This window comes from Marmota flaviventris, chromosome 1 (assembly GCF_047511675.1).
Source record: "Marmota flaviventris isolate mMarFla1 chromosome 1, mMarFla1.hap1, whole genome shotgun sequence".
Classification (NCBI taxonomy): Eukaryota; Metazoa; Chordata; class Mammalia; order Rodentia; family Sciuridae; genus Marmota; species Marmota flaviventris.
Genome location: NC_092498.1, coordinates 140,633,164 through 140,659,070, shown reverse-complemented (window position 1 = coordinate 140,659,070; position 25,907 = coordinate 140,633,164).

The following is a 25,907-nucleotide window of genomic DNA, read 5'->3' as shown; positions in this document are numbered from 1 at the left end:
CAGGCGCTAGGATGGGGAGGGACATTTGGCCCTCACTTAAGACTGTCCCTGACACTTCCAAACGCTGGGGGCTCCTTCTGCTTTAATCCAGGGAATTAGCTTCTGGCCCCACCAGCGCTGTGCCCTGGATTGCTGGAGGGCAGAGGTGAGGCCCCAAGCAGGGCAGATTAATACCCGGCCGTAAATCCCGGGGCGGCTTTTAAGCAGCAGCTAGTTCTGTTTCACGGGGGGATCCCCCCGGCCACTGACGGGCCATCTCTGGGAGGGTGCGCGCGTGTGTGTCCTGGGCCTGTTTACGAGCCCGGCCAAGCCCTCCTGAGCGGCGGCCCCCGACGCACTGCCCTTTGATCAGGGAAATCCAATACCTGAGGTCTGGGCTTTATAGGCCAGCGAGGCTGGATTAGGGGAATTAACCTCAGTGGATCACAACTAATAAAACGGTGCCGGGGCCCCACCACAGAGTGGCCCCGGGGATGGGGAAGGGGTGGAAGGAGGGGCAGAATGGCTGCCCAGGGACCTGCCAGGGTCCTGTCCTCCCTGCAGCCCCGAGCTCTCCTGGGCAGGAAGGCAGAGAGACAGACACACAGACAGACAGGCAGACGAAGGGAGGGAGGGAGGCGAGTGTCCCTGTGTGTTTTAATCTTACCTGTCTCCTCTGTTTCTTTTTCCTGTTCCCCAGGAGAAACGGTCTCCCCGACAATCTGCCGATGCATGTCCCCACGTCAGCCGTCTGTCCTTCCAATCTGTCCAGGAATGCATGGCAGGGCGCTCCGTCCTGAGGGGAATTTTGTCCCTCTGAACAGATCCATTCCAGTCCTAAACCCAGGGACCTGTGAATGTGGCCTTATTCAGAAACAGGGTCTTGCAGAAATGATCAAGGGTGTGGAGTCCCACTGGAAGGGGGCCCTGCGACCCACCGAAGGCTCCTGCCTTCAGCCCCCGGCCCCCTGCACTTGTGTCAAGCCACCAGAGCGTGGGATTTCACTCCTGCAGCCCCCGGGAGATGCATCCAAGCCCCACGTGTCACACACACCTGGCTTCTCCCTCCCAGAGCAGACGGGACCTGTCCTGATGCCACGTGGTGAGCTCTGGGAATGAGAACCCCAGGGCACCTGGAGGGCTCTGGGCGCCTGGCAGAAGGCGTGTGGAAGGCACAGGGGGTGAGGTTTGCCACCGTGGTCAAGGGGGTTAGAACGGAGGAAGAGGAGGCGACCGAGGAGAGGCGAGGACCCGGATGCTGGCACCAGTGAGGGACAGAGCTGGCTTGCAGTGCTCAGACTGCCGTGGCAGAGTGCATCCACCGGTGGGTGGCGTACAGTGGCGGGAGTTCTCTCCCACGGTTCTGGAGGCTGGAGGTCCAACATCAAGGCAGAGTCGGCGTCTGCCGACCGCGGGAGGGTCTGCCGTGGGGCTCATGGAGAGACCCTCTTGCCTCGTCCTCACGCGGTAGGAGGGATCCCCTTCCTGAGGCCCCTCTTCTGGAACCATCTCCGTGGGGGTGAGGGTCTCAGTGTATGAACTTGGGGGACACAGACATTCAGTCTGTTGCAATGACGCCTTTGCGATTCAGTCTCTGCAAAGAGAGAGAGGTGGAAGCAGCCTGCAAGTCATGGGTTCATGGCTTCAGCAGCAGGGAGTGGCCAGGACATGAGGGACAGGCTGTGGTCAGAGGCGCCCGGGCAGCAGGGCCTCGTGGGCATTGGGGCGGTGCAGTGTTCCTGCAGGTACTCGGGGCAGCCTAAGCCCTGTGGTAGGACTTGGCCTGTCAAGGGCTGCGGGTCCAGGGCCCATTCCTAGCCCCCTCACTCCTGGGTGTGGACAGCTTGGGAAAGGACCCCCTGTTAGCAAGCCAAGTCCATGGCCCAGGTGCCCCCTGCAGACAGTACAGACACTCTGGAATGTCACCCTCCACTAAACCCAAGTGCCCAGCACTGGGTCAGCACAGGAGCATCCTCAGCAAGAACAGGTGGGACCAGAAGGCTCGCTCCCCATCCAGCTCCCACCTGCAGAGGAGAGGGCACAGAGGGCCTCACCCAGGGGCAGAGCTGGGAGTCACACAGCCACAAACCAGGGGAGGCCAGGGATTGCAGGAGCCACTCAGAGCTGGAAGAGACAGGGAAGGGTCCTCCTCTACGGCCTGGAGGGAGTGTACCTTTCTCTGTCCACCTGGGCCTCTTCTATGTCCTCATACATGCACCAACTCAATGCTGCCCCAGGGCCTTTACACCTGCTATTCCTCCTGTCTGGAATCCTCCCAGCTCTCTGCATGGCCAGGTCCCTCTGATCAGTCAGTGTCAGCTCTGTGTCTTGTCCTTCCTTACATCAGCTGTCTCCGACTCCCTCATGAAACACACACACACACACACACACACACACACCCCTTATCCCACTATCCTGTCTATCTGCAATTATCTCGATTGTGCATTTGTTCTACCTGGTTATCTTATCTCTGGTCTGTTATTCCTGGAGAGCAGGATCTGTCTCTTGTTCACCACTAACTCCCCAGCCTGGCACCATCAGCATGTAGCAGATGCCTAACAAAAACAGAAATACTGATGTTTCAGAAATTCTCTGTGGGTGTTGTGGATTCTTCCCTATTACACATCACCCTAACCCATAGAATCATAAAATCCTACAACTAGAAATGATCTTTCCCACTCCCCCTCACACACACACACACACACACACACACACATACACACACACATACACACACATTTTTCTGATACAAAGTGTCATCGAAGCTAAGGGCCCAGAGAAGTTATGCAACTTGTTCAAGGTCACACAGCTGGTAAGTGGCAGAGTCAGGGCTAGACCCTTGCTGTCCTTCCAGTTGATCTCTATTCACTATATGACACAGTCCTTGCTGGTTGATCCTTTTACACGTTGAGGGTTGTATCTGATTTTGAAGCCTGTCAGCCTCTTAAGGAGTCCCAGATGATACTTAGTTTCAACCTCTGAGGAGGCACTGTTATTAATAACCTGAGAAAGACTAGAGAGTCCTGTATGTTTTTCTCAACACATAAGTTTATAGCAAACAACGTAGGAATGTACCACTTGCATATAAGAAAAATGATAAGGAATGATTATTCATTTCTACAAGAAACGAATCTATGCAAACTAACAGCTCTAGGCTCTCTGCGGTCTTTCTGGCCCTGAGATCTGTTTTGAGATGTGGCTTCTCCTTCTCTTGCCCAAGTTCCCACCTGTCCTCTGGAGGGCAGCTTAGAGTCCCTTGCTGGGGGCTTCCCTGAGCTCTGGCTGGGTCCACTCTGTCCCAGCTGTTCCCTGGCCCACCAGGGGCGTCCATGCCTCCCCCAGCCCCCAGCGCACCCACCACCCAGCGTCCCCATATGCTCCCCACGGGGTCACCACACTGAGGATAGTGGACAGGAAGCTCACCCACTCTCTGGCTCTGTCATCCCAAGAGCTCAGCGCAGGGTCAGGAACACAGGAGCCACCGCCGGAGACCAACCTGGATTCCTCCATCTCTCCCTCTTGTGAAGCTCCCACCATCTACCCCGTCGCTCAGGCACAGCCAGCGCCTTGGTTGAAACTACCACCGTGGCCCTGGATGGTGGAACCGATGTCAACTCGTCGAGGCCATGTAAGCCAGATGTGTGGTCCAACTCTTTGGTGAAAGTTTGCTGTTGTTGTTGTTGTTTGTTTGTTTAAGATGAGACAAACATTTGAATCAGGAGACCTGGACTAAAGCTGATTGCCCCCCATAACCTAGGTGGGCCTCGTCCAATCTGTTGAAGAGCTTAAAATTATGACTGAGGTCCCCAAAGGATGAGGGACTTCTGCCTCCAGATCACACATAGTGGTCCTACATATTTAGGGGGCACGGTGTGACAGTTCAATGCATGTGTGGGACGTATAGTGATCAGATGAGGGCAGCTAGCGTAACTGTCACCCCAGACACATCTGTGCATTGGGAATGTTCAAGAACCTCTAATTCAACCTGACTGTTGAATTATTCAATTAATTGATATCAACCCCAGTCACCCTACTGCGCGACAGAATGCACCTGTCCGGCTGCACCAGTACCCAGTAACCACCCCCTGTCTGTCTCCTTCCCGCCGTTCCCAGGCTCCAAGATCCACTGGGTCACTCTCGGCCTCTGTGGCATGGACTGTTTAGCTTCCACACAGGAGAACGGACTTTTCACTTTCCAGGCTCCACAATCTCATGAGCTAATTCTTTAAAATAAGTGTCAGTCTATCACTTCTGTCCACACACACACACACTCACACCCCATGCTGTTGGGTCTGGCTTCCTGCAGAGCCCTGATTGACACACCTTCAGAACCTCAGCCTTGTTCTTCCTGCACATTTCCCCCTCTGCGCCCTTGCTGATGGAGCTCCCCTTGCCTGGATTTACCTCCTTCTCGATTACTTACCCCACCCTACACCTTGGTCTCCCACTTTGCCCAAGCCCCGTACAGATCTGGCCATCCGAGACCATCCGGGGTTGTAAGTTTTCAACACACATAAAAGTACAAAAAGTAGTGTAATGAATCCTTCCTGTTCATCTCCTAGCTTCAACAACTCTCATCTCACACCTACTTGTCTTTCATCTACATTTGTTCTTTCTTGTCCATGGTTTGGCTTCCCATGGTCTCTGTTACCCACAGCCAATCACCCTCTGAAAACAGTCAATAAAAATTCCAGATATAAAAAAAATCTATAAATTTTAAATTATACTTTATTCTGAGGACAATGATTAAGTATCATTCCATCCTGTTTTGTCCAGCGTATCCATGCTGTATACACTACCCACCCGTTAGTCACTTAGTAGCCATCTAGGTTACCAGATTGACAGTATCTCACTGCTTTTATTCAAGCAATCCTTATGTATAGCCTAATGCTACAGCACCCTACCTCTATCATTCTCCCTTCATCTCATCACACAAACCCTGCGTCATCTCACATCATCACAAGATGAAGAAGGACAAGTGGAGTACAATAAAACATTTTGAGAGAGAGCAAGAGCACATTCACATAACTTTTGTTATATATAGTGTTATAATTGTTCTAGTTTATTGTTGTTGTTGGCGATGTGTTAGTTGGCTTTTCATCACTGTGACCCAAAGACCTAACACAGCAAGGGGCATAAGTCTGAGGACCTTCAGCTGACACAGGGACGCTCAGGCAGACAGACCCAGGATGGGACACTATGGGTGTGTGCAGAAGCTGTATGCCACAGACCTCCCGGGGGACGGCACAGAGAGGCACCAGGAGAATCAGCTGCCACCTCCATTTGGAATGTGTATTTCCCTTAATTAAAGAAGCAGGGCATGTTTTCATTGCCTATTTCTGCTGTAATAAATGACCACAAATTTAGTGCCTTAAAATAACACCAACTGGTCATCTTCTAGCTCTGGAGAGCTGACATCAGACACGGGTCTCCCTGGGCTTAAATCAGGGCAGGGCTGTGTTCCTATCTTCGGGCTCTAGGGAAGGTTTGGTTTTCTTGTGTTTTCTAGCTTCTAGAGACCAGTTGGCTCAGGCCCCCGTCTGTCTCCAAAGCCAGCAATGGGCAACACGCCCTCCTCACCCGGCCTCCCTCATTTGCTTATAAGGAGCCTTGTGACAACATCAGAGCCATCCAGACAATCCCAGAAAAGTCTCCCCATCTCAAGGTCAGCTGATTGGCAACCTTACTTCTTTGCAACTGCAGTGTCTCCTGCCATGAGAGCCAACTTCTGTGCAGATTCCAGGATTAGGGCTTGGACATTCTGGAGAGCACCGTTCCACCTGCCCCAGGGACCTTGTCCTATAGAACACCCACAGTCCAGGATGGACAGATGCTTCCTCATGGTGCTGCTTTCACCTGTTCCTCCGTCCTCTGTGTTTCCTGCAAATTGCAGTTGGAGAAAAAGACTTCATAGAATCTGGGTCGATTTATGTATTTATTTATTTTTGGCGAGACCATGACACAGGTGGTGCTGTGAGTGTCCAATGCAAAGAATTATATGTGAACCGGACCGAAAATGTGTAGCTGCTTATAACCAACCCTGCTATGGTAATTCCCCAGATGGGAGATGTGATCAAAGAAATACGACAGCCGGAGAGGAAAGACACACATTTCTGCAAGCAGAAAAAAATGGTCTTTTTGTTCCTAGACACAAACACACAAAAAAGAAAAGAGGATAAGTTAATAAAGAAAAAAGCTTTTCAGAAACCATTTGTATGGTCTAGATCGGACAAAGAACTCTGGAGATGGGAAGAGAAATTTGCATACCTAGCCTGCTGTGATCAGGGGTTCCAAGAGCACATTCTATGTATAAATCAGCATTTTCTCAGCACCAAAGGGCCCCAGGCTCTGGATAAGATGCCCCAAAACTCCTGCTCCACAGCAGCAAGGTTCCCGGGGTGCCTTCAAAATACAAATGAAATATGGTCTATCCTGAATCTTCTCAGCATTTCAGTTATTGAAAAATCCCTTGTCCCCAAACTGAGTCAGAAGGAGAACAGTTTTCCAAGGAACATAGGAAGGGAAAAAAAAAAATAAGAAAAACCACTCAGCCAAGATGAGGCAGGAGAGAAGAAGCCATTGGCGCAAAACAAGACTGTTTTCATTTCCTTCTGTCATTGCTTTTTATTTTGTAAAAATGTCTACATTCCTGGGTTTTCAAATGTCAGAGGCAGAAGATTTCTCCCCCTGCAGAATCTCCCAGAACCCTGTCATCGTGCTATAGATGGGCCCAGCCAGGCTGCTCCCATTTATCTATGTCACACAGGAACATGGAATTTCATAGCAACCGGTCTTAAAAAAATAATAGTAATAACAAGAGCAACTGTAGACCACAGGACCCGGAGTTGGCCAGGCGAGAGGCAAGAAGCAGCAAGCTCAGAGGAGAAAAGACGCTCTTCAAAGAGCTTTTAAGATGGGGAAGAAGAGTCATGGTGATAAAACGCAGAGGCTGGAAGAGGGAAGCAGCTGGATTCAAAAGACACTGAGGATTTATCCCTTGGGGACTGAGCAAGAACGTCAGAGGGTGCATGGGGCAGAGCGCAGCCCGGTAACCACACAAGTAAGTAAATAATAATAACCACCACCACCATCACCATAGCAACCAGGTAACCACACAAGTAGAATAATTAGTAATGATAACAACAACAACAACATCCGTAGCAATAAGGTAACCGCACAAGTAAATAATGATTACCCAGCCACACAGTAACAATACAGGTAAAAGAACTCCCTGTCATTGTATACACTTAAGTAACATGTTATTTTTGACACTTCATTTTCATCTGTTTTTCTGACTAAAAATATTTCATCTTCATAGATAGGCTTAACTTAGAAATTTTTCATAACTTAATTCCGTAGAAAAGGCACTGTTAACAACCCCAAGTAAGTTATTTTCAAATCTTTTTCTAGGCAGTGAGTATACAATCACATAGATTCATGAATCGATAAAGTGTGGTTACATTTAATTATATGTCCTATAATATATGCATAGATAATTTATATATGTAATTATATAGGGCATATATAATAAATGATATTTTATATAAAAAATTCTTCAAAAATATGATCAAGTAAAACATGTCCTTCAACCTTTTTCTTTAATAGTGAATCAAGAACATCTTTGCTTATTAATGGGTCAATCTAATTTGATTGAGTGGCAGCTTCATGCGGGCCCTAAAGAGTGGCAGTCATTCACGTATCTTATTCCCTATTCATGGGCGTCTGCATTATGTCCTTTAGGGAAGAGAAAGGAAGGGTGCATTAAATTCCTGCTCAAGTCAACGCAATGTAAACCGCTTTCCTGAAAATCCTCTTTCCTCAGCCTATGTCACAGAACTCAGGAAATGTAAGTACCGTTCCCTGCTAACTTGGATTCTTTGCATTGATTATTTGCATAGAATTGGATACAATATGGTCTGACACACTCTTATCTTTGAACCATGCTTCTATTAGTCATTTTTAAAATAATGTCATTAGCTACGGGAACTCAACACCACCCCCACAAAAACTGAGGCTCTACAGCGCCTCACATCCAGCCCATGGGCCCCTCGAGAAACCATCACCCCGGATCTCATGATCATCAACACCTTGCTTGCATGTTCCCTAGGGTCTTTTCACATCTAAGACATATTCCTAAAAATAGTTATTCATTTTAGTTTTTTAATTTAATAAATAGGGATGTCAGGTTGCATGCAATTTCTTGGGACCATTTTAAAAAAAAAAACTAATATGACATTGCCAATCAATTTTATTTGGATTGTTCCAACCACTGACTTGAAACAAGGATTCTCCCACAGATAATTTTCGGAGGAAGTGAAGAAATGAGACGAAGAAGGAGAGACAACCAATAAAAGCCCAGGATGTGGAAGCAACAGCCTCAGAGTGACCTCCCCAAGCAGTGAGGGAGCCAGGGTGTCAGTCCAAGGTGCAGGATTGCTCAGCAAGAGTGTTGATCCCTGATACTTCCCGTCTGTGATGGAGATGGTACTGGGGGCTCCAGTTGGTGGGTACCAAAGATGTACCCAGGAGGGCTACTGGCAGGATTCATGCCAACCGTACCAGCTTCATGGAAGGCCACCATATATTATTTCCCACCTCCATTTTTTGACCAACACATTATGTCTCCTTACTTACAAATACAACACTTTTTAAATTTACTTTCTCACCAACAGGCATTTAGTTTGTTTCTAGCTGCTATTACAGAAACTGGGAGTAGGAATATTCTTCTATCTCTTAGGCATACATGCGAAATACTACGTTGGCGGGCTTGTCGACAAAGAAGCACTCTCACGCACCTACTGGTGGAAGATATAAACTGGCTCCATCTCTTTGATGTGCAATTTGTCAATGTCAATCAAAAATTTAAATATATGTATAACCTGACCCACCAAGTCCTCTTCAGAGTATTTACCCAAACAAGGTCCTCACCTATGTGCCAGGAGACATGCATACAATGAATTCCCTGCAGTACTAGTTAATAAGAAGATTTTATTTAAAAATCTTGAAATAGCCACACAATAGAATACCATGGAGCAATTCAATAAGGACAAAGTGGTCTGACATGTATCAGGATGAAATCATCTCTAAGTGACATATTTATGTGAAAAGAGCAAGAATATCATCTGACAGCATTTGCATGGCAAATATCTGATACTAGGTAAGTTATTTGCATGTAATTATTTGCATACAGTATCTGGAAGAACAGGTAAGAACTAGGTAACTGATTGCTTCCTAGGAGGGGACCCAGGTGACCGCGGGGTATCCTCACAACCTCTTTAGGAAGCAGATATCATGTCTATTAGAGATGAGAAATCTGAGAACAGAGAATTTGGGAAGCCTTAGTGAAAAAAAAAAAGAATCCAATGAGATCCTTTGTAGGAATTCATTTCAAATTTTGGATCATTGCCTCTGAGCTGGGCTCTTCGAGATAACAATAGCATCCGAGTCACTGGCATTAAACAAAACCCAATGAGCAGGGATTCTCTTCCCCTGGGTGTTCAATAAATCAGAGCTGGGTTTTTTTAATGATTTGTTTATTATACACACATTTTGCAACTTATTTCACTGGGTTCTGCCAACAGTGTTTTCCGTGAAAGAAGGCTAGCATGATGTCTATCCTACCCATTTTGCAAAAACTGAGGCTCAGGAAGGTGAAGTTCATGGTGCTCCTCACCCCATTCTGGAAAGCACAGAGAGCCTGGGCGCTAGCAACCGGGATGGAATCCCAGCTCGGCCCCTCAGTCACTGTGGGACCCTGAGCTCTCTGTGATTCTGTTTTGGCATCTATGAAATGCAGCCAACGCAGAACCCTTGCCCAGCATGTTGAGCATGACAGGAAGGAGTGATGGCCCTCACTGCAGTGAGCATCCATTCAGAACTAGACCCTGTCACTGTGGCTCGAACCTGTCCATTGGTCACCACCTCACCCAGGGGTGGCTATCTGCAGCTCCCACCCCAGGACACACCAAGCTCAGCCCTGCCTCCAGGTCACCCAACATTTTGCACCCTTCCTAGGTGTAGCTGTGCCAAAAGCGGGAGAGAGGGGCGTTCCGGGCAACAGGCACAGAGTAAGCGATGGTGGCAATGAGGACAGTAGGGTCAGAGCAGAACCACTCCTGGGTCCTTGGTCCTGGCCCCCACCTCAGTGAGGGCTGAGGCCTGTTTGCCACCAAGACAGCTGAGGGGCACGGATCCCTCTGAAGCTCAGCTTAACTGTCTAGGCCTCACCCTTTCCCGGGGCCTCTGCTGCCCGGTGTCCAGAACCGAGGATCTGGGCACAGTCAGGGCTGGGTCCCCCTGAGTCCCAGCAAGCCATGCTCTGGAGGGCCCGTATCTCACAGTGAGAGGAGGGGAAGACCCCAGGGGGAAGCTGCCGCAGGGGTTCCCAGCTCACAGCAGGAAAGCAGGACAGAGCCACGGAGGGCGGAGGAGGACTCTTTAAGAAAGGAGCCTCAGACTCTGGCTGGAGGTCTCAGCGGGAAACCCAACACAGGAGGAAGGGGCTGAACAGCCAAATAAATCACCTTTCACTAAGGTGCCTGTCTCCTGCAGGAAACCAGGGAGGTGGGGAGGAGGGTCCTGAAGACACAGCCATCTTTAAACAAGAGCTTGATTCCAAACACGGGTCTCCAGGTGGGACCTGAAAAAGCCCAGGCCCTCGGCCCTGGTCCAAACCTCCCAGGAAAAGGATCAGCAATGAACCTCCTAGAAACTTCCAGAGCCAGAAGAAAGAGGAAGATTGAGAGGCTTCTCCAAACTTGTGCCCCACAGGACTTCGGTTTGAATTTCTGGCTGACGGCCCAGCAGCCCCTTCGGCCTCTGCAGAGGAAGGTCATCTTGGAACCAGAGACAAGGACTGAAAACAGGGTTCCTGGTCACGGCCCCAGGCAGAGCGTGCAGGCTGGGCTTCCCCATGAGCCACACTAGCAGGGACAACTTCTTAGAAGCTTCATGCTCTCCCGTTCCAAGGAGCCTGGGTGTAGTTTCGCCCTTGATCTAGAATGTTCTCTCCCCACCAGGGGCTCCACCACCCCGGCCTGGGCAACTCCTTCTGTCTATCAAGGACTGGCTCATCTGCCACTGTCCCATCAGCTGACATGCCTCATGGGGGCTCCTGGGGGCCCACCCGCCCCAGATTGTCCCTATGCCTGGTTTTGTATTTGAGATGGGTGCAGTTCTCCATGGACGGCCTTCTCCGTTGCTTCTGCTGTCTTGAACGTTACAGCCAGAGTGCAGAGCACGTAGTAGGCCCTCAACTCATATGCACCGAATGAACAAATATGGGGCCCTTTGGGAAAAGAGGTGACGTGGCTCAGACTCTCCAGCAAGCGTCCACACACCTCCGTGCATGGCTCAAGGGGTGGGTGAGCGAGTGAGGGAACTAATTCTGTTGGCGCCCTCGGTTGGGCCTGTTCCGTGAATCTTTCCTCTGTCTCCTTTTCTCTGTCTGCAGTCAGAAAAAGAGGTGGGAGAGGTGGGCATGTACATGACCCTCGCCACACACATGGCAAGAGGAGGGCACTTCCCGCAAGGGCCACCTGGTGGAGGGGGGGACTTCCAGGCAGAAGCTGACCCCACGGGGCAGCTCTGACCCTGACCCCTTTCACCTTCCCTTGTTCTGATCTTTATGGGGCCGTCTGCCTTTTAGCATCAAAGGGGACAGCAGGACCGTGATCTGTCCCACAACAGCTCTATAAAAATGTAATTACCCAATAACCCGCTGTCTGCAAAACAAACCATCTTCCTGTTTCTTCTCCCATAAAAAGCATTTGACAGCCCTGTTCTATCAGCTTATAAAACCTGGAGAGGGTCGGCTTAGTCCCTCCGCCCCACTAGGGAGAGCCCCCAACGGGGGGACCACATATCTCAGACCCTCCAGGCAGCTGACTTCAAAGTCACTGGAGGTTTTCAGGGGAGGTGAGGAGAGAATTCCGCCTGGAAGACGAGGAGCTGGACACTGTGGACGTGGCCCCAGAGAGGCCAAGAGCCCAGCCTGGCAGTACCTCCCAGGCCTCCGAGGCTCCACCCTCTGCCCACTCACTCCTCAAGCTGGTCTCAGGCCCCTCCTCCTGCTGAGCAGTGGGCTGGGCCCGGAGGAGTCCAGTAGAACTCAATCAATCGGTGCCGGTCCTTCACAAAACTGACGTCGCTGCTGTGCACTCATTTTAAATGATGATGGACACTTGGATCTGAATTTATGGACACGCGAAAGGTGCACATGGTCTTTCACGGCGAGCACGAGGAGGGTTCTATAGTGAGGGTCCATTTTGATTTTTGTTTTCATTGAAAGAAAAAAATATAGTGGAATTGGGGTGCTCATGGGAAGAACTGTTCTGTATGTTGGTTATGGAGCTAGGCAGTAAGTCGAAGTGTATCCCCCAAATTGACGTGTCCCAGTCCTCCCTCTGGTATGCATAGTTATGACCTTGTTTGGACATAGGGTCTCTGCAGGTGTAAGAAACACGGACCCAGGAGCAATTTCAGGCTGAGGGTGTGGCTCCTTGGGAGAGCACCTGCCTAGCAAGTGCAAGGTCCTGGGTTCCCTCCCAGCACCACCAAACACAGGCACAGAGACAGTCCCGGGGGTCAGGGTTGGGGCTAAATGCACGGGGAGCGTCCTTGTGGAAGTGATGTGGTACTCACAGGGAGAGGGCTGGGTGAAGGTGGAGTTCATGGTCATGGTTACAGCAGCCATGGAAGTGAATCCACATGGTCTACCAGACTGTCCTCCTTGACCCTCCAATTGTTTGCTAAAATGGCTAAAGTTGCTATTTAAAGTACACTTCGGGGTTTTTAAAAAAATTATCTTTCCAAATCAGGGTGCAGAGGGCTTGGATGGACATCTCTCTGGTTTCCTGCGTGGATCTCCTGTCACAAGAGCAGAAGCAGCAAGAGGACACTCAGCAGCACCAGCCACAGGGAACCGCACGTGGAGACCCCCCGAGTCTCCCCGGAGCTCCCAGGATAAACGACCAGCATCGGTGAGGATGTGGAGAAACTGGGACCCTCTGCGTGGCTGGTGAGAACCCCAGAGGGCACAGCCCCTGCTGGAAGCCAGGGAGGGTCCTCAAAAAGCCAAGCCCAATGTTACCTCACGAATCAATCAATGTCACCTCACCCGGGTGTGGATCCACCCCTGGGAATTTACCCAAAGGGACCGAAAGCAGCAACCCCAGCACAGACGTCCTCCCGGCCTGTTCCCAACAGCCAAAGGGCAAGGCAACCCCGGTGCCCGCGGCTGACCAGCAGGTTGACAGAGTGAGGTCCCCAAACCCTGCATCCTTCCGCCTTGGTCGGGAACAGAATCCCAGACACAGGTGACCCTTGACAATCCCGTGGTTAGCAAAAGACGACAGACACAGAGGGACAGATATTTTATGGTTCCACTTATACAAAGTACCTAGAATGGACCAGTTCAGGGTTCGAAAATAGAGCAGGGGTGACCGAGGGCCGGGGGTGCAGGTCAATGCACACAGATTTATTTCCTTCCTTCCTTCCTTCCTTCTTTCTTTTTTCCCTTATTTTTATCGGTGCATCGTAGTTGTCCGGGACGGTGGGGTCCATCCTTACATAGTTGCAGGTGTGCAGGATCCAACAATATACTGTCCTCCCCTCCCTGCCCTGTCCCTTTCCTCTACTGATCTCTCTTTGATTTTCAGGGGATCTGTCCCCACCTCTCCCTTCCCTTTCCCTCTCTTTGCTTCTACTAATGAGAGAAAACCCGCGCCCAAGCCTTCTGAGTTGGTCGTATGTCCCTTAACCCAGTGGCCTCCAGCCCCACCCATTTTCCTGCCGCTGGTCTCCTTTGACCCTTCTTCAGGGAATGGACCCAGATTCCCGCAGGGTGTGATGGAGAGCTTCTGGAGACGGACGTGGGTTCTGTTCTGGGAACGGAACACCACTGAATCGCACGCTTAAACCCTGAGGTCCGTCTGTCTGTATTTTATCTCTCTGTAGCACATCTGTGTCTAAAAATATTAAAACTAGGGACACGGAGATATCTCCAGGAACGTAAGATGGGCTTTTTATTTTTTTATTTTTCTTGTTTTATGATTTTTGGTGTTTCTAACACTTGAGTTACTAAAAATATGTGCTGTCTAGTGAGCTCCTGGGCTGGTGGGGGAGAGAGATAAGGAAGGTGGCTATTGTAGTTTTGGGTGATAAAGGAACCAAGCTGGGAGCATCTAATTCAGACCCTGGAGGGGTCTGCAGTGAGCAGCAGTGCCCAGCAAAGCAGGGCGTGTGGAGGGCAGAGGGCAGAGGGCGTTCACGCTGGAAAGTGTCTGCGTTTTATTAAATCAGGGACCCACTCAGGGAGGTGGCTCAGCCTCAAGTCCCTCATCTGTGAAATGGTGATGATGATCATTAGCACCCCACAGGTTACGGAGGTGATTAAAGAAGGTGCTGTATGCAGAAGCCTTCCTGGAGAGTCTGATGTGAGCTAAGTACTCAGAAATGCTGGCTATTTTTACTGTATGATTCTCATCAGCTGCTGTCAGACTGCTTGCCTTGCCACTGGCTTGCTGAATGCCCTTGGGTATGTTGGTTACCCTCTCTGTGCTCAGTTTCCTGCTCTGTAAAATGGGGCGAAATAATAGTACTTACCCCATACGTGTTTTGAGACTTAAATGAGTTAATACATGTGCCTAGCATATGGCCAAGGCTATAGAAGTGTTACCTTTTTTTTTTAAATTGACTCTAAGGGACAGGAAACTTACAGAAATAGTAAAAAAGAGAAAGGGAATGACCCATCTTCATTGAATTAAGACACAAGTAAAGTCTTTGGGGGGAAAAAAACAACGAAAAGGAAATCACAAATCTGAAAATAAAGTGTCTTCTGATGTTGGGATTAGGTTTTGGACCAAGATATTTTTAGCCAACCAAATTGAGTTAAAATGGCTTTGACTAAGTGAAAGGATGCTGTGCCTGCGTCAGAGGATGGACTTGGGAGGAGGGACAGACGCAGTCACTTTGTCAGAAAAAGCTCTGCTGCGCCCAGCGTTTGGAACCGGTGACCTGGTGGTTTCCTTGGGGAGTCAAGTGTCTTGACATCTCCTGGTCCGCCTTCCTCCTCCGCCTCGCCCTTCAGCACGCTCTCCACGGGTCAGATGTCCCTGCCCCAGCAGGACTCAGGCCCCGTGAGGGGCTCTTCCTGCAGACAGCTGGGCGTCTCCGTGTGACGGATTCCAGAATCTCGAAGCTGCGGCATAAGTTTCCAAGCCAGAAGAACAGCCTGGAAGTCTTAAGTGCTGGGTTTCAGCCCTCAGACTCCCTGGAACCGCCATCTGAGGTTCTGGCAGCATGGAGACAGGCTTTCACCCTCCTACGGGATGTGACGGTGCGCTCTGCCAACCGGGGACAGCGCGTGGTCTCAGAATGGAAGCCACAGTGTGTGCCTCGGGGCTCTTGGGTTCGCTCTGAAAGTTTGAATGGCGAATCTCTGTTCTTCACTCCTCTGCATTACCGTCTTTCAAATGGGCACAGCAATATTGCCCCTGGCACAGAATAAAAGGTCCTGAAGTCTTTAAGGGTTGGGTCAGTAAAATACCAATAATGATCAGAACTGTGGATTGCATATGAAAAAGAGGTTTGGAAATGTCCTTTTATCCATTAGGAACACATTCAACTTGAAGTGTAGGAAAGCTCTCTGCGGTGCCTTAATTTGACAGGGACTCCCTTTTCTCACGTAACATAAATCATCCTGCAGAAGGCAGGTGAAGGTTCTGATTCCACACCTCAACTACATCTTGACGGAGTTTTGACAAAACAGCAGCTGCAGCTCCAGCCATCATATCCGAATTCAAGATAGGAAACAAGGGGAGAGTGTTGGCAGTTACGTCCTCATCCAGGAGAATAAATGTTCCCCCAGAATGTCTGGGAACAGACCTTTTAGACAGGCCTGGTTCACATACTGTCTCAGCCGCAAGGAAAACTGGAGAACAGCACTGAGACCTTTTAGGATCTGCAAGCTGGGTCTGGACTTACTGCTGCTCTGAACAAAGCATGGACCCTCCTCTCAAGAAGAAAGGGGCAATAGAGAGAAAATAGGGAAGTAAGTCTGCCCCACGCCTCATCCAAACACGAGCACAACTTTGGTCAAAAGAAGTAATCAAGGAAACAGAAGAAGAAAGCCAAATGAAGCAAGAAGAGTAACCACGTGAGACCCCTAATTCCTTGAAGGGGCCTGACAAATCTGATAATTTGACCTGATACCTGGGTACAATATTAAGACCTTGTAAAAATCAACTCAGTGAAGGCAACATCTGTTGAGAGGTTCCAAAAGGATTCACATGGGTGGGCGATCGATTCCAAGCTGGTCTGACTGACGTTGATTAGTCGCATCGGATTCCTCTGATGGGAAAAGCCACTTTTCCAAACTCATCGAACCCACAGTGATTCGGGAAGAGAAAACTTGGCACAACTTGTTCAGCCCACGGATGTTTCCTGAACAAAACAGAGATGTGCTCCCTGCCCTTAAGAGCACACAGCATAGTAAGGCAGATAAATCTTCACATCAGAAAGTCCGATACAATATCCCAGCTCTGTCTAGTGCGATGGCACAGAAATACTGCGTGATAGCATTGCATCACCATGAGGAACCCAAGCAAGAGACTTCAAGGAGGACAGGTCTGTTGGACTCAGGGTTTCAGAGGCTGCCAGCCATGGTCACTGGGTCCTGGTTGCTGGGCTCATGGTGAGGCAGGACATCAGGGCGGAAGGACACAACTCAGCACATGGGGTACAGAGAGAGGCAGGGCAGGGTCCCAGCACCCGGTCAGACATATCCTTCCTCCTCCAATGAGCCCCCATCTCCTGCATTTTCCACCACATCCTGGTAGCAGGCTGGGGAGTGGGGAGCGGGGGGGGACACCCACCTTTCCACACTAAGCTCCCAGGGCTCACTGAAGACCCCAGCATTAACACACAGGGTTCCAGGAGGCAGCAGGAGAATGTGACGTAAGCTGGGTGTGGTCAGAGGGTGCTTACGGGCACAAGCTTTGGAATGTCTAAGCTTGGTCACATCCAAGCTGGGTGAACTTGGACAATGATAAAAATGAGTCTTTGCAGAGTGAATTCCGGGCGAAACCCACACTCAGCATGTTAATCACCAGGGTCGGGGTGGAAACGTACCCACCTGAGGTCACAAGCGAGCCTCGGAAGCCGGGTGGACTGGGCTAACACCTGTGCCTCCCGAAGACCAGTCTTCTCTCCGGTGCAGAGAGCGAGCTGGGGTCCTGTGACCCGCCTCAGAGGCTGGCAGAGAGAACCCTGTGAAAGGGTCCACAGGGAACAGGCCGCACCAGGTCCGGCACAAACGAGCTTTTAGCAGCTGATCCCTGTCACTCAGGTCCTCAGTTCCTGGGCTTCAGGTGGCCTTTGGAGTGCTCTTGGCCTGGGCAGTCTTTGAACCTGGCCGTGCCAACCCATGAGTCCTCACAGGAGCTTTGAGATCTCAGAGACCAAGAGAGACCAGAGCCTTTGTGCTCTTTCCTGTCTACGCAAATCAGGAAACAGAGCCAGGAGTGCCGAGAGCTGCTGGGGTTCAAAATAAAGACAAAACAACCCCAAGATCATGGGAGGAGGAGCCCCAGTAATGACATTAGGGACACTCACCTCGAATCACTCAAGGTTTACTGGCCTCGGTAAGCCAGATCAGTAAGGGGGTCGTTCAGGACTTATTATTCTGTATTTTCAAAAGGAAAGGAGACAGGGGAGTAACAGACACTCAGCCACGTGTGGGTCAGCTTGCCCTCGCTCAGCCGAGACGGAAGGTCGCTCCCAAACTCTCAGTCCCTAGAGTCGGCTCTGTCCAGGAATCAGAGCTTCATGACGTTCCGAGAGAAATGACGGACCACAGCAGGCAAGAACAGCACCGAAGCAGCTGTCCTTACTGACCTCTCGGACCCCCCACAACCCTGGGTGGTGTGTGCTATAGAGATAACCCCCCACTTTACAGATGAACAGACTGAGGCTCAGGCTCAGCCGTACCCTCAGGACTGGAACCTCAGCCTTCTCAACCCTCCGACACGGCTGGGGGTGGGAAGCATCCTGGGAACTCGAGAAGTTTTGGCATTTGGGCCCAGCTCATTAGAAACAGAACAGCCCGTTAACAGGGATGTGAGTCAACCGCGCCCCGAGTTGTCCCCTTGTCCCGAGAGCTGCCTGATGGCCAGCCAAAGTGCAAAGCCCACGCACACCTGCTCTTAGCCACCCAGAGAGCAGGGAGGGGTCCATACATCAGCTCACAGGTGAGGAACTTGGAGATCAGAGAGGTGGAGTCGGCCAGCGGGACATCACCAGCGTACAGGTCCCCCGACCAAGCTTCCTCTAGGTGGCCTGGGGCGGCTTTGACATGCCCCTCCAAGGTGGCCCTCCCCTGCAGCAATCTGGAGGGAAGGAAGAAATGACAGGTAGGAACTCGGAAAGATTCACGTGACACCCCAGGGTTTTGTGGCTTCCAACCCAGCTGCTGTGAATCAATTTCTGAACACCCCAACAGTCGTGGGACATGGTGCTGGTGCGCGTGTTAGTCCAGGTTCTCGGTGATGAGAGGCCAGGAGGGAAATGCCGCGGGAGAAGAAAACGGGAGTGGAGCTGGGAAAGGCTGGTGGAGACCCAGACAGAGGCTCTTGACCTTGACCCGAAGGGAGGAGCAGCCGGAGGCAGAGCGTCCTAGACTGCTGAGCCGTCCAAGGAAGGACCTGAAGACCCTCATGGACGCCCAGAGTCAAGTCGTCATCAGAGGAGCCCTGGTGTCCCAGGGACGGGCCTGCCTTCTGTCCCTTCTCCCTGGGTCATGGGCGGGACCCGTCTGCAGAGCCAGGCCCAGCCCCAACAAGCAGTGCATGTCCCAGCAGCAGCTGGAGCCCCTGGAAAGTGACCTCCGTGTCCCTGGAGGTCTGCAAGCTCATTCCTGGGGCCAACGTCTTGAAGGTTGATGAGAAATCAAAGAAGGCAGGGGTCCCCAAATGCCAACCTCATCTCCGTGCTGGGGACACTGCGACCTGGCCGCCTTGGGAATGGGCAGAGGCCCTCCTGGGACCACCCAGCCCCAGTGAAGGGGAGGAGAGCCCCCATCTGGGGTGACATGTGGATCTGCCCTGCGATGGCAGTTGGTGCTGGAGGTGGCTGGACAGCCACTGGCCGAGGGTGGGAGGAGGAATGGCGAGGGGAGGAGCAGAAGTCTCGCTGGGCCCTGCGTCCAGGCAACTAATGTGGTCAACAGGCTGCTTCTCTCTGGCTTAGCACCATAGGGGTGCACAGTAGGTCCATGGGGCCTCCAGGGAGAGCGTCCTGAAGTGGGCAGAAGGCACTCGTGGCCAAGGACTCAGGCTTTGAGTGGGACGAGTCCTGCTCCTCTGACTCCCTGGGTGGCCTTGGGAAGATGACCTCACCCTGCTCGGCCTCAGGGTCCTCATCTGTAAAATGGGCTCAAGAAGAAACCGCTTCCCAGGGTCATTACAGAGACCGAAGGAAGGAAAGTCTGCCAAGTGGGGTGCCCGGCCCTGTGCCACGGCAGCCACCCAGTCAATGGTACCCCGAGTCCCAGTTCTCACACCAAGGAAATTAGAAAACTTCCCCCTCAGGGGAGGGGGCAGGGGCCGGAGCAGTCCCTGGAGGAGCAGAGCGCCACCTGCAGGCAGGGAGCTGGGGGTGATGCCCAACCCTGCGTTCCCCTCCCTCTGACCCCAACAGGGAGCCAAGGGGCCATGGGGCTTATCCATGCAGTAACAGAAGTCAGTGCCCCATGGCAGGGGACAGGATGGAGAGGGGTGGACAGTGGGTCAGCAGGGACCCAGGGAAGACTCCAGCTCATTAACTGAGCAGGCTGTGTGACACTCCCCCGTGCTGCCCTCCCCAGAGAGGTGACGGTGCCTCGTGTCAGATTTCTGCTGGCGTGAGTGAGTGGCCGCCAGAGGCACATGTGTGACCTGGCCTGGGACGAGGTCAGTCTGACCCTCGGACAGCTGAGCATTCCTGATCATTCTATTTCCAATCCAGAGCTCAGCAGCTTCTATCCACCCACAGCCATGACGTCCCCTGGGGCCCCCGTCTCCCTCCCCCGGCCCGGCTGAGACCTCCCCCTGCTGCCCAAGCACTACGGAGGAGTGGAGAGGGCAGGAGGACATCTCACGACACAACCCAGCTTGCTCAGGAGGCAGAGGGGCTCCTGGGAGGTGGGGGCGGGGGCGGGGCAACGAGCTGCCAGGTATAATTAGACGGAGCCCCAGAAACTCTGGGCTCTGTGCCCCGTTCATGTCAGCACCCTTCTTCTGGCCTCCGTTTGGGGTGCCAAAGCAGCATGGTCTTCTCCAGCTACTGACCTGGGAGAGCAGGCGCCTGTGGCCCACTCGCTCCCCACACGGCCAAGGCCATGGTCATTACCCTTCGGAAAACTAATAGTAACAAAAAGTCCATCACTGTTCTGCACAATAATAGCAGAAATAATATTGCCATGAATATTTAAAAATACCTTTTTGAGGGCAGATTGGGGGCAGGTACTTGGCAAGGTAGGTAACCAAGGGCACTGGGTCAAAGGTCATGTGCTGCTCCTTTGTCACCGGGTGTTGGTGAGTTTTAGAGAACGTGAAATGATAAAATGGGTGCTCAGGTGTTCTGGACTCCCCAGGGCAGATGATAACCAGCTGCGACCTTCGTGAATCCCCTTCACCCACCAGACACCAGCAACTTTGAGTTCCAGGCTCTAACTCAGGACTCTGAGAGCCAAATTCGCTAGATCTTGACCCCAAGATCATTGGGTGTGACACAACCTTGCACAACCCCAGCCGTCGTCTGCAAAAACAGAATCTTAGCCCCTGACTGGTGCACATTCAAGTTAGTTTCAGCAGAAACCAACTCACCTAGTCTCTCTGGTGATGGGTGTGTTTTCTGAATGCCCTTCTCCATGCCCAGCTTTAATAATAAGCCCCACGCATGAGTACTCAGGTCCACCAAGCATATACTGAGCAGTGGACACAGTGGGCTGCAGTCAGCGCTCTACAAAAACACACAAAGACATTCGGCATTTGTTTTGGGGGGATTGACTAACTTCACTTAGCATAATCTGCTCTAATGCCATCCATTTCCCTGCAAATGCCATGATCTTATTATTTTTTTGTGCTGAGTAATATTTCATTGAGTCTATATGCCACATTTTTTTTTATCCATTCATCCATTGAAGGACATCTAGGTTGGCTCCACAGTTTAGCTATTGTGAATTGTGCTGCTATAAACATTGATGTGGCTGTGTCCCTGTAGTGTGCTGATTTTAGGTCCTTTGGGTATAGACCAAGGAGAGAGAGATGGCTGGGTCAAATGGTGGTTCCATTCCCAGCTTAACAAGAAATCTCCATACTACTTTCCAAATTGTTTGCACCAATTTGCAGTCCCACCAGCAGTGGATGAGTGTGCCTTTTCCCCACATCCTCTTCTCTGATATAAGGGGGGGGGGGGGTTGACTCAAAATGGGGTAAGGAGGAAGAGCATGGGAGGAAGATCACCTCTAGATAGGGAAGAGGGGTGGGAGGGAAAGGGAGGGGGAAGGGGAATTGCATGGATGGTGGAAGGAGAGGGTCATCGTTATACAAAATACATGAATGAAGATGTGAATTTGGTGTCAACGTATCTCATAGACAGAGATATGATAAGTTGTGGTATAAAGGTGTATTAAGAATTGTAATGCAAATAGTAATAATAGAACTCATGTCGAAAATAAATAAAATTTTAAAAGAATTAAATCATGTAGGGGAAAAAAACAACACACACACACAAAGAGATTCGACAGCTCCTCCCGAGGTCTGGTCCCCCAGGCAGGGGACAGTGTCCTCCCAGATGCAGAGACGCCAGTCACTTTTGTGGTAGGTAAGCTGAGCACCAAGGGGCTCTCTCCTCCCACCAGGGAGGACCCCCAGCTCTCCCACATCCCACAATGACATTCTCAACACCCTTTTCTAGCAACATCCATCATCAAGGTGAGAACTCACTGTCCCCTTGTGACTTCAGGACTCTGCGTGGCCACTGGGGCAGATGCACAGAGCACTGATAAGGACTCTGGGGACAGAGCCGTCCCAGCCCCTGCTCTATCAGCAGAGCCCAGGGCAGCCAGGCCAGCTCCAGGGCATTTCAAAGGTCAAGAATCAAGGACTCAAGAAGGCAGAGGGTGGGCCTCTGATCGTTGGCATGTGGGGACCCAGGAGCTTTCTAGATGCACCTGCAATAGGCTTTGTCCTAGAGAAGAACGTGACACAGCTGTCACCGGCCAGCCTCGCCAGGGAATGCCCTTTCTCACCAGCCACAGATGGCCAATGACCTTTGGGTTCAGTTAGAGCCTTGCCTGAATCACTTTGACCTTGAGGAAACTATTCTTGGAAAAAAAAACTGTTTTGGGGAACCAGAGGCGATGAAGGAAAGAGAATCAGAGGGATTCTTCTTCCAACCAAGTAGGACGGCACGCCGACGTCAGAACCAGAGACCTTTTAACTCACTTGAATGTGCGGACTTTGCCGATGACTTTCTGCGTGTGTTATCTCATGTGACAAGAGGGACACAGAGACACGCCTACCTATCCGGATCCCTGTGTAACAGGTGCAGGGCAGACCACTCATGTTATCCAGGTGGGGACGTGGTGGGGCTGGGATTTGAACCCAGGTCTCCTCAAGTCCCACAGCTGTGGGAGGAAGCGGTCGTCCTCCGACATCAGGGAATGATAAAGGTGTCAAGACCGGGAGCTCCGTGAGGCCTACGGGAGGGGAAGAAGGGCACGGTGTGTTCTGTTTATTTTTCCCAACACACTTCATGGGACAGGGTGCCCAACAGGCTGAACTGGTCAGACTGGGAGGAATACCGTGGTGACTTAGGGGTGAGTCACGGCTTTTACAGCTGATGGAAAATACAAAGAGAGAAACTGGTTAGCTGGTGTCTTTGGAGAAACCATCCTTGGTTTCTAGATATGGAAACTGAAACACGGGTTGGAAGCATTCCACTTAAATAAGAGCGATGAATACTGGGTTTGCTGTGTCTCTAGAATGCTGCTTTTCCAAATAACCGCAGAACAGCAACAACAAGTAGCAGCCAACAGTTTAATGAGTACTGACGATGCTTCGAGTGCTGTCTGGGTATTTTATATTTGTTGCATGGTTCAATCCTCATCAAAGGTTGGGTGAGTAGTAAGGCTCAGAGAGGCTGCGTTAATTGCCTAAATCGCACAGCTTAGTCAATGGCAGAGATAAGATTTTAAAACTTAGCCAGCCTGGCTCTGGCATCTGAACTCATCACTTCCAGGTTCTGGTTTCTCTATAGAATAGCATTTATTCAACAAGCTTGGATTAAGGACACACAGGGGTCTGGATTAGCAAGATACACACACCCCCACCTGCTGCCTATTTCAGTTAGCTTTTTCGTTACTGTAACAAAAAGACCTGAGGAGAACAATTAGAGGAGGAAAAATGTCTTTGGGATCATGGTTTCAGAAGTTTCAGCCCATCGATGAGGCCCAAGTGGAGGCAGAACATCATGGCAGAGGGTGTGACAAAGAAAAGCAGCTCAGGATAGGGTCCCCAGGAAGCAGAGAGAGCTCTGTCCACCAAGGACAAAATATAAACCCCAAAGGCTTGTCCCCAGGGACCCACCTCCTCCAGCCACACCCACCTGCCTTCTGTCACCGCCCAGTTGATCCATATCAGGGAATTAACTCACCCATCTGGTTAAGGCTCCCATAGCCCCATCATTTCACCTCTGAACGTTCTCGCCTTGTGTACCCATGAGCTTTTGGGGACACCTCCCATCTACACCCTAACACTGCCTGCCCCCCATGAGCTAAGCAGTTGATCCCAAAGACAAACACGGGCATAGATCACTTTGTACAGCGTAAAATGGTTTCGTGGAGGACCCATGCCAATAACGGGACAGTGAGTTGGACAGAGGCCCTCGCGGGATGTGCCGTGAGTTGTGTTCTGAGGGAGGAGTACGTGGCCTCTGACAGATGAAGGTCCAGGCTTCCAACCCAGGGCAGAGCAAGCCCGCGGGCGGCACCAAGCTCGACGGGCTGTTGGAGAAGGAGAAATTCTAATTGGCTCAAGTCTGGGAAGGACTGTCGCATCCGTCTCACGGGCTTGTGCGTCAGGAGTCCACGCAGGCGCGTGGACCCAGGTGCCCTCTGAGAGTCTCTTGTGAGCCTACAGGTTCCTGGCCAGGGCTGGGTCTCACCTGAAAGTTCAGCAAGAGGAGGCTTTGCTTTGGGTCTCCTTGGGATCCAGTCCTTGGGGCTATTGGGCAGACCTCAGCTCCCAGCTGGCTGGTGGGCAGAAGCCACCTCCAGTCCCTGGTCTCGTGGGCCTCCCCAACATGGTGACTTACTGTATCGTCACTCAAGTCTGCTGGCAAGACAGCAAATTCAATCTTATAGAATGTAAGAGAGGGAAGTGACGGCCACCATCTTCTCCATGTCCCACGGGTTAGAAGAAGATCCAGGTCCTGTCCACATGCAAAGAAAGGGGGTCGCACAGAGTGTGAGCATCAGGAGGGGGGCCCCAGGGACCATCTTAGAGAAGGTCCACCGGCCACCGGCTGGCAATCACCCCGTGCAGCAGAGCTTCTGCCCGCAGCACATCAAAGAAGGAACAGCTGCTCTCCACAGCCCCTCTGACGTGGAAGACCCGACGGACCATGAGCGGGAAACCATCAGCAAACCCAGGGGCCCACCTTGAACCTCCCTGGGCAGAGGCGCGCATTGGCATTCCCAGATACAAACGAGCACATGGGTCATGGTGTCAGGTGCGGTGTCGTCTCTCCCGACAGCAGACTGAACTTTGTTTACAAATACTTTTCATAAAATGAAGATGTTCCGTTTGAGATTAGGCAGAACCTCACAGAGCTCAGAACAACCGTGAGCCCAACTTCCGCTTACTCCTGAGCGAGAGTTTATTGAACATCTACTTAGCACCAAGCACGATTCTAGGAATTGGACACACTGTGGTCAATAAAACAGAAAGCCTCTGGCCACACACAGCCCACAGTCTGCTCAGGACCAGGAGGAGGCCTGGGGAGACGCACAGAGTAAAATAAACAACATTTTCTGCCGTATGAATGATGGGTCACAAGTGGCAACGTTCTACATTTGAACGTGAAATTTAAAATCCATAATTTTTTTTCTCAAACAGAATTACTTGTAAAGGTTTATTGACAATTCCAGTAACTATTGCCTCAGCAGAACTCAGTATTTCCAAGTAGAAATGCATATCTTAAAAACTCTGAAGATCTTCCTTGAGGTGGTCATTACATGAGCACATAAATCTGGCACAGCCCACTGTGACATTTGGATCATATACACTTTATTGCATGTAGGTTATAGACACAATAAGACAAATAAAAATGGGAAAACAGATTAATTTCAGAAAAAAAAAACCTACCTAAAAATACCTTGCTTTAAGTTTTCCTAATTTAGTATTGTTGTCAGTACATCACAATTTTCTGAAAATATTGATTATAATTAGTCACAATACTGAGATGAAAGCAAGAAAATAGAGTCTTAATTTGGAATATACAGCTGTCTCAGAATTATGTCTTCATTTTATTGTTCACCCTAACATTGCCAGCCCACAAACTGCATGTCAAGTGTCATGCAATAATAATTAAACTGTCATCTTTGATATATTTTGCTAAACTTCAGGTATAATTACATATTATAAATATATAATAAGTATATATTTACCATGTATATACTAAGGGCATATTTATCATGTATATAAATATATATCATGTATATATATATACATGATAAATATATTTTAAACATATGTTCATATATAATAAATATATTATAAATATGAATTTTCATATTATATATAAACATAATGCAGTGGACAGTTTATCATATATTATATTTACATCAATTTATGTATTATTTATATAATAAATGTACATGAAAAAAT